Source organism: Scophthalmus maximus, chromosome 4, assembly GCF_022379125.1.
Source record: "Scophthalmus maximus strain ysfricsl-2021 chromosome 4, ASM2237912v1, whole genome shotgun sequence".
Classification (NCBI taxonomy): Eukaryota; Metazoa; Chordata; class Actinopteri; order Pleuronectiformes; family Scophthalmidae; genus Scophthalmus; species Scophthalmus maximus.
Genome location: NC_061518.1, coordinates 28,668,338 through 28,677,689, shown reverse-complemented (window position 1 = coordinate 28,677,689; position 9,352 = coordinate 28,668,338). Strand labels below are relative to the sequence as shown.

The 9,352-nt window shown below is 40.2% G+C and overlaps 1 long non-coding RNA gene across 1 annotated transcript; it reads right to left on the bottom strand.

The window, feature by feature from the left end:
* Positions 1–771: 771 nt before the first annotated feature.
* On the bottom strand, positions 772–5,958 carry LOC118302433. Its single transcript, XR_004790547.2, has 2 exons — positions 1,839–5,958; positions 772–1,712 (listed from the first exon to the last, which is right to left on the bottom strand). It is a non-coding gene; the product is annotated as an uncharacterized LOC118302433 (long non-coding RNA).
* Positions 5,959–9,352: the final 3,394 nt, after the last annotated feature.

Here is a 9,352-nt window from a genome sequence, read left to right as displayed (position 1 = left end):
GACACAGCCGATCCAGTCGAGCTCGCTGCGTGGATTTTGAGAGGGTCTCTGTGTAGGGCAAGGGTTTTCTCTGATTAGTATCTGTATGAAAAATACAGATTCTCATCAGGAGGAATGCAATACCTCTGTCAGCTGCTGGAGCCCTATGTAGCCAGCGCCGCACATAGTAGCAAGTGTAGTTCACAGTCCCAAAGACTTTTTGCTTTGCCCCATGTATTGAATCCTCAGGGAGTCTGCACTGTGTCACAGATTCGAGCAGGGTATGCCATACACTTGTTTAGTCTGTGGTGTAAGTGCATTTTGTGATACTGATCATTGTAACATTCATTTATTTTGTCAAGAGTGTTCAGTGGAGTGCTGCTGGGGGACAGAGGGTACGCCTGCCAGCCCTTCCTAATGACCCCTTATCCTGACCCAGATGCTGGGCCACAAACCAGTTTTAATGTGGCGCTTAGCAAGACAAGGGACAGGATCGAAATTACTTTTGGAATATCGAAGGCACGACTTACATGCCTGCGTGGGCTAAGAGTGGCCCCAGACCAGGCTTGCAGGATCATTTCTGCCTTGCAGTGCTACATAATGTGGCAACCCTGAACAATCCTACTGGCCGGGCTGTGAGAGAGGCCATTACCCAACAGTTGTTTAGTTAAGACAGGCCTTTTTCCTTTTTTGTTGCTAGAAAGGCCTTTTATTTAAATGTTGGTGAACCAAAACAGGCCTTTTTCTTTTGCACATTATACTTAAGAAACACAAAAAGGCAGTTGTATTTTGTTTCCAGGTTTATTGTGGTGGTAGTTACTCCTGTTGCTGTGAAGTGAAAAAGGAAATTAATTTAATTGTTTCCCATGCTTGGTAATAAAGAATGGCACTGACTTACCAACTTTTCATACCAGAGTTTTTCCACCTCGACTGCACCTTTGTAATTTTATGTTTTATATATTGGATATTGAATTGTCGGTATTCAATATCCATTCCTAAGGTCCAATTATACAGACACCTCACATTGTCTGCTCCAACCTGAAACAAATAATGCAGTTTCTTCACATGTATGCATTTTTCCTTTGCAAGTCTCGATTGAAAAGATTAAGGTTCATGTTATTCACTTGTGATCTTCTTCTTGGCCTAGAAGTGGAGGCCACAGGGTCAGAGGGAGGAAGACTGTCCTCTTCATGTAACAACAGAGCAATTGTTAAATTTGAGTGTATGGACCAATTGAAGCATTTAAGAGTCCCATGTGCCCACCACCACCAGTACCAAGCTGTTGTGATTACTCACTTACAGTCTGCACCCTCACTGTGTGTTTTAAATGGACTAGTCATATATCATTTAGATAAAGTACAAAAATGTACCCCCACAGGTCTCTCTGAGCATACAGAGACAGTCTCCTCATCATGGGGCCCAACCTGGCAGAGTAAGATATGACAATGATCTCTACCCATTAGCCACACCAATGAAATCCCAGTGTATGACACTTGTTGCGGTCACTTACCTATGTGTGGGACAGTGTGGATGCGGATGGGGGGAGTAGCAACAGCAGTATGTCCCCATCAACTGTAGAGACAGTAAATACGTGTTACTCATTTTCCCCAATGAGAACTATGTCATTCATTATTCCTCGTTATTGCTGAGGGCCAGCTCCTCAGTTATTGTGTATTCCTGTGTAGGAGGGACCCCTCCTGTCTTCTTGAGGGCATTTTTTCTTTTCTTGTTGGCTGCAGCAAAGACAAAGCCATTTCATTGTGATTTTAGTATAATGATATCATTATACAATAAGGAAACAAAAAACAGTGTTGTACTCGTACTCGTTGCACTCAAGAATTGAAAATCACCGTACATACCGCTCTGGATGATGTTTTTGTGCTTGTTTTTTATTTAATCCCATGTGCGCTTCACCCTACAAGGGTTACACCTGAAAGAACTGTCATATACACCATGAGATGTCATTTAAATGACATGCTAATTTAATGTAGACACAAATTTGATTTTAATCTGATCGATCTTTGCCCTTAAGATAGGGCAGGTATATTACAATAAAACATTAACTTACGCATTCACACAATTGGCAATTTTTTGCCAGCTCTCCCTCCTGCATTTGGCTGCTGCCGCCGTATTATTTTTGGCATGAATAATAGGCTTATATTTCTTGAACATGTCTTCGTTCGTGAAATAAACTGCTCTGCTGCTTGACGCTTGATCCATGCAGTGATTGGTAAAAGGCAGTGAACACCGCCTCTTTTATGTGAACGCGCTCGTGTTTTGATTGAACAAATATGGGTTGACCTAACGTGTTTATAACCACCGTTGTGTGACCGCTTATCGTGATTGCGTTTGTTAGGTTGAGTCAATCCAGACAACGAAAACAAATCCTGGATATGTTCAACTCACCTCGTAGTACAGACCCCAGGTTATCCAGGATGGTCAATGTTTGGTTAAGTCAATCCAGACAACAAAAACATATCCTGGATATTTTGCACTTGCTTTGTAGTACAGGCCCCAGAGCGTTGAGTTACACAACGTTATATTGGCAGAACGCCTTATCTCTGCCAGTCCAGGAATGTTCCACTGGCTGTCATGATTAAACATGAGCTATGATTCAGTTTTGGGACTATCTTACAGTCAATAGCTGGTCTCAGAGCCTAAATGTATTATCCCAGGGAAATCCTTTTGGCTCAAACCAATGTTAACATTCAGTTTTTGATTTTTATTTAACCCTTGTTGTACTCGCAATTTGTAGCATTGTGTATTATAATACAATAATCTTATTTTTCTTTGTACATTTGGTCAAATGGTTGACTTGCCTTTATTCTGTAAGGAATACACACAATATTGTAATGGATATCATAGTACATTAAAGCAATATTGGTAGTACTGTGCTGGTCGTGTAAATTTTAGTTAATTTTATCCAATTTTATATTGTATTTTTCTAATTTATATGTTATTTTAGCTTTACCCATTATATTTGTGGATTGATGTTATTACCTGAATTCCCCCCATGGGGATCTAATTTTATCTTACTCAAGGGACAACTGAGGAGACCCAGGCTCTCACTGAGTGGCGAGTGGCTATGAAAGCCTTTTTTACTAGAAGGAGAAACTCTTGCAAAAGTGGATGGGAATGAGTATTGATTTTGAGTGCTCATCATTGTCTGTATGTCTGACAAGGGCTTGGATTAAGATTTGGGTAGAGTACCAAAATGAATAATACAGTGTGTTTTTCTTTTTGCGAGGGACTTTATTTTATCACTTCTGGCCTACCAATTAGAGCCAAACAGGCCTGTCAGGGACCAAGCAGTCAAGGCAGAGACACAGGTGGTTTCTTGAAAAAAAAATTTTTTTTACATTTTCTTTGCAATAATAAACAAATGCCAAAAAGGCTGGAAACAAAAATATTGGGCCCATAAATGAGGTCAACATAACAGAACTAAACTCAAGAATCAACAAAGAGAATTGAGTAGCGCTAACTAACCTGACAAACTGAGACATGAGGGGAACATATATAATGGTTTATCAGGCCATTTAGACACACAAGGTGGTCAACCTAAATACAATTATTCAAGTTAACAACAATAAACAAGAAACATGTCAGTATAGTTATACTGACCCTGAAACTTAGAAAACTATTGAATTATTTATCAAATACACAATTAGTAAAAAGGATAGGAATCAGAAAAGAGCTAAATGGAAATATAGCCCCTCCCCCTGATGCACGAACATCAGGGGGAGGGTTCTGTTACTCAGGTTCTGTTACATACAGAACCTGAGATTCAAAGACACTACATTGTCTTAGTTTGTCAGGCCATATATAAAGCCTAACTATGGAGTTAGAATTGGGTCATTAATACAGCGCACAAAAAATGACTCACGAGCGATGTATGTAATTTCACACGCGTGCAGATTTAAATCCCTTGAGGCTCAAGATGATCTGTTCTCGCTCGCGGGAAAAGCAGATCCGCTGCTCGAGGGTTATTTCTGCGTTTGAGGTGCACATTTTACACTCGCGCGAGAGGCAGCTTCGTTGCTCGTGGAGCGCTTTGTACGCTCGCGGAGAAACTTTTTGACACTTTGGGGGCGGAGCCTCTGGATTATGACTGACAGCTCTTAGGGAGCCTGGAGTTGCCAGGTTGGATTTTCAGGTAGGTAGGATACTGTTGGCAAGCCGAGAGACAGAGGCTGCATCGGTAGTGTGATATCTTCGTATATCAATGATCAGCATCCAGGCATTTCCACTTCTAGTGACTTTATTCAGGGAGCTGGTAGAACATCATAACAGGCCCAACGTGGGGGTAAAGCCTCTCATCCCTCCGGCCATATACACTCTCTCTGCACCTGGCTATACGTAATTCCCTTGAGTATACTACTAGAGCCCTCTACTGGCCCGTAATAACATATAATTAGTCCCTTCATGACAGGCAGGACAAGAGTCAACGAACGGTAATATTCGCTATTCATACATTTTGAAGTAGGCTGAAGGGAGAGGCTGTGGCAAGCGAGGAGATGGTAAGGACAGCAACTGAGAGAGCAGAGGGGTACCTGGCTCTGCTTTAAATTCTCATTAAAAAAAAGCTTTGAATAAATATTGTAATGAAATTCAGTCCAGACAATTCATTCTTGAAAGCAACTGTGTTATAATTATATTTGCAAAGTTAGAACAAGACAAAGAACATTGCAACAAATGAACATATAGAACATATTTACACGCACATGCATATACACACAGGCATACATTACAAAAGTACAGCATCAGAGACACACACTTCTAGTGAAGATGAGTATATGTGGAGAGTGTTACTGTCTAGATATAGTCATGTTCACAAAGAAATGCAGGCAGTCTCTCCGTAGCAGAAATGTGTGCACGTCCCTCTCATTGGCTTCAATGCTGGTGGCGTCATACTCACTGTCAGCTCGGTCCAGATCGTCTTCCTCCTCCTGCAGGTCATCACCTGCTGCCACACATGTTGTGGAGGATGCAGCAGGCACCAATCACCAATCATCACAGAGGCCAAGTTTTGAGGATGCCAAAGGTGCACTCGATAATACTCCTGGCCTCTGGTGGTGTTGTTGATACATGGGGGATCTGCGGAGGACCATTGCATCATGCTCCAAACCTGGATTGCCAATATATACATCAAGAAATGTGCATTGGCATCACACACACACCTTGTAGCAGCAGTGAAGGGAAGAGTTTTCTATTTATATAACTTCTCTTCTGTGGCTGCTTATGGGGAACAATTCAGATTTGGCCTCCTCCATCTCCTCTGGTTTGGGGAAATGAAATGCTCTGTGGAGGATGTTCATCATTTCTTCCACATTATTGTGGCTGGCAATGTTGGCGAGATTATTGACCTCCCCCCATTATTTGTCCAACACTAATCACCACCTTCAATTAAAAAAAAATATGAATGATCTATTAATTACACATAATAAATAATTCAAATAACTTTTGAGAACTGTTAAGAATAATTTGATCCTTTTTCGACTCATTTTGCAGCTGCGACTCGGCAGACTTAGACAGTCTTGAATGGTGCACATATTGGTTACTTGCATCACATTATGACAGCAGACAGTGTTCATCATGTTGTCAAGCCGTGACTGACAGTTCAGGGGGGCGCAGTTTGTCTGTTTTTCAAAAAAGTGTTCAGGGCTGACCTAGAATTTGGACCCAAAATGCAGACAACCAGACTCAATGAAAGTTTTAACAGATTTTATAGTCTTTCAAGCAATAGAGGGGGAGTATGGAGGATGGCAGCATGAGTTTGGCAATGCTTTTGTGACTGAGTTCCAGGCTTGGGCTGAGTTCCAAGATTGCCTGCTTAAACCTGGCACTGCCTACTTTAGAAATTCAATTCAATTCAATTCAATTTTATTTGTATAGCGCCATATCACAAAATACATTGTCTCAAGGCACTTTACATAGTGAGGTCAATATTACAATATTACAGGGAAAACCCAACAAATCCCACAATGAGCAAAGCACTGGAGAGAAAAAACTCCCTTTTAACAGGAAGTAATCTCTGACAGAACCAGACTCAGTTGTGGGCGGTCATCTGTCTCGACCGGTTTGGGTGAGGAGAGAAATGGGGAAGAGAGAGAGAGAGGACAGTTGTACAACCGCCGCTTTAATCTCTACCAGACTTATACTTATAATTAAAAAACACAATTATGTTTTTGTTATTATTAGTTATGAATTAATATGAATAATAATAATACTACTAACAATAATAATGACGGGTTTGGGTCCTGCAGCTCTGGGGTCAGAGATACATTAGGAGAGATAGAAAACACAAACAGGGTTAGTGACATGTACTGTAAACATATCGGGGGATAGGGGGATTGTACAACAGTTGCCTCCCTGACACAAACTGGGAGCTGGTTCCAGAGGAGAGGAGCCTGGTGGCTGAAGGCTTTGCCACCCATTCTACTTTTACAGACTCTGGGAACCACAAGTAGTCCTGCATTTACAGAGCGAAGTGATCTATTGGGATAATATGAAACTATGAGCTCTGTAAGATATGATGGAGCTTGATTATTAAGGGCTTTGTAGGTTAGGAGCAGTATTTTAAATTCTATTCTATTCTATTTCACAGACTTATTGGGGCATCCTAGCAGTAATGAATTACAGTAGTCCAGTCTAGAAGTAACAAATGCATGGATTAGTTTTTCAGCATCCTTTTGAGATAGGATGTTTCTAATGTTCTTGATATTGCGCAGGTGAAAGAAGGCTGTCCTAGAGACTTGTTTTATGTGTGAGTCAAAGGTAACTCCAAGGTTTCTCACAGTAGAGCTGGAGGCCAAGGTAATGCCATCCAAGGGCCGAGTATAATGACCTGTTTTTTTTAAATTTAGAAGTAAAAAATAATAAGTCATCCAGGCCTTTATGTCTTTACGATAGTCCTGAAGTTTGTCTACCTGATTAGTTTCATCTGGCTTCATAGATAAATACAGCTGGGTATCATATGCGTAGCAATGGAAATTGATGTGGTGTTTTCTTATAATATTGCCTAAAGGAAGCATATATAAAGTGAAAAGTATCGGTCCCAGTACAGAGCCTTGTGGTACTCCGTGTCTCACTTTTGTATGAGTGGAAGATTTGTTATTAATGTTAATATACTGTAATCAATCAGATAAGTAGGACTTAAACCATTCTAGTGCTGTTCCTTTAATCCCAATGTATTCTAGTCTCTGTAACAGAATTTTGTGATCGATGGTGACAAATGCAGCACTAAGATCCAAAAGGACGAGAATAGAAACATGTCCACTGTCTGAGGCCATGAGAAGGTCGTTGGTAACCTTCAGTAGTGCTGTTTCTGTACTATGATGTTTTCTAAACCCTGACTGAAAGTCTTCAAGCAGACTATTCCTGTGTAAATAGTCACATAACTGGTTAGCAACAGTTTTTTCAAGGATTTTAGAGATAAAGGGGAGGTTTGATATGGGCCTATAGTTAGCTAAGATATCTGGGTCTAGAGTCGTTTTTTTGAGCAGAGGTTTAACTACTGCCACCTTAAAGGCCTTTGGTACATAGCCTGTTAATATATATATATATATATATATATATATATATATATATATAAATTGATCTGATCTAATATGGAATTATTAATTACAGGTAATACATCCTTAAATAGCCTTGATGGAATAGGATCTAAAAGACAGGTTGATGGCTTGGATGAAGTGACAGGTGAACTCAGCTCAGCCAGGTCTATAGGGGAGAAGCATTCTAAATATAAATTAGGCGATACTATTGGTTCAGAAGCTATTGTACTGGACAGTGTTTCTGTGCTATTAGTGGGAAGAAGCTGGTAAATTTTTTCTCTGATGGTAATAATCTTATAAGTAAAGAAGCTCATGAAATCATTGCTACTTAGAGTTGGAGGAATAGACTGTTCAGTAGAGCTTTTACTCTCTGTCAGCCTGGCTACAGTGCTGAAGATGAACCTGGGGTTGTTTTTATTTTCCTCTATTAGTGAAGAATAATAATTGGTTCTGGCATTTCGGAGGGGTTTCTTATATGTAATTAAAGTATTTTTCCAGTCTAGGTGAGAATCATCTAGACTATTGGAACGCCACTTCCTTTCTAACCTATGTGACGTCTGTTTTAAAGCACGTGTCTGTGCATTAAACCATGGAGCTATCCTCCTCTGTTCGACTGTCTTCTTTTTCAGAGGGGCGACAGTGTCAAGTGTGGAACGTAGTGAGGCTGCTGCACTATCAACAACATCATCAATTTGTGTGGGAGTAAAGTTTTGATAACTATCCTGCACTGTATCGACACATGGCAGTGGAGTAAATAACGAAGGAACTTTTTCTTTGAATTTACTAACAGAGTTTTCTGATAGACACCTGCTGTAATAAAACTTTTCTCCAAATTCAGTAAAGTTAATAATGGAGAATTCAAATGTAACTAAGTAGTGATTAGTTAATTGTCAATGTCTATGCCATATGACAGAACGAGGTCGAGGGAGTGATTAAAACAGTGAGTGGGTTTGTTTACATGTTGAGTAAAACCAATTGAGTCTATGAGCGAATTAAAGGCAGAACTAAGACTGTCGTTGGCAACATCCACATCAATGTTGAAATCACCCACTATAATAACTTTATCTGTGCTAAGCACCAACTCAGATAAAAATTCAGAGTAAGGGCCTGGTGGTCGATATACAACGACTACAATAACTGATTTTTGACATTTCCAGCTTGGGTGAAAGAGGCTAAGAGTTAGGCTTTCAAATTAGTTAAAACTATGTTTAGGTCGAGGGTTAAGCAATAAGTCTGATTGGTAGATTGCTGCTACTCCTCCTCCTCGGCCTGTGGTCCGAGGAATATGAGTATTATTATAAGAGGGAGGTGTTGATTCATTTAAACTAACATATTCTTCTGGCTGCATCCAGGTTTCAGTCATACAGAATGAATCAACGTGCTGATCAGTTATCAGATCATTCACTAACAAAGATTTAGATGGGAGTGACCTAATATTAAATAATCCACATTTTATTGTTCTATTCTTAGGTTAATTTATAGGCTTTTTCAAGTCAATTTTATTTCTATAGCGCATTTACAGACGGCTGAGCCGCACCAAAGTGCTTCACAAGAAAGTGCTTAAGTGCAATAAACAAAGAATAATACAATAGGTAAAGTAAAGCAAAAAGAAAATTTAAAAGGTAACCAGGGAACACTATGCACTGGCACTTAAAAAGGAGACACTAATCGAAGGCTAGTGAAAAGAGATGGGTCTTAAATGGGACTTAAAAATATTCAGAGACTGGGCTGCACGGATGTGCAGGGGGAGGCAGTTCCAGAGTCTGGGGGCCGCTACTGCAAAGGCTCTGTCCCCCCTGGTTTTTAACCTGGACCTGGGC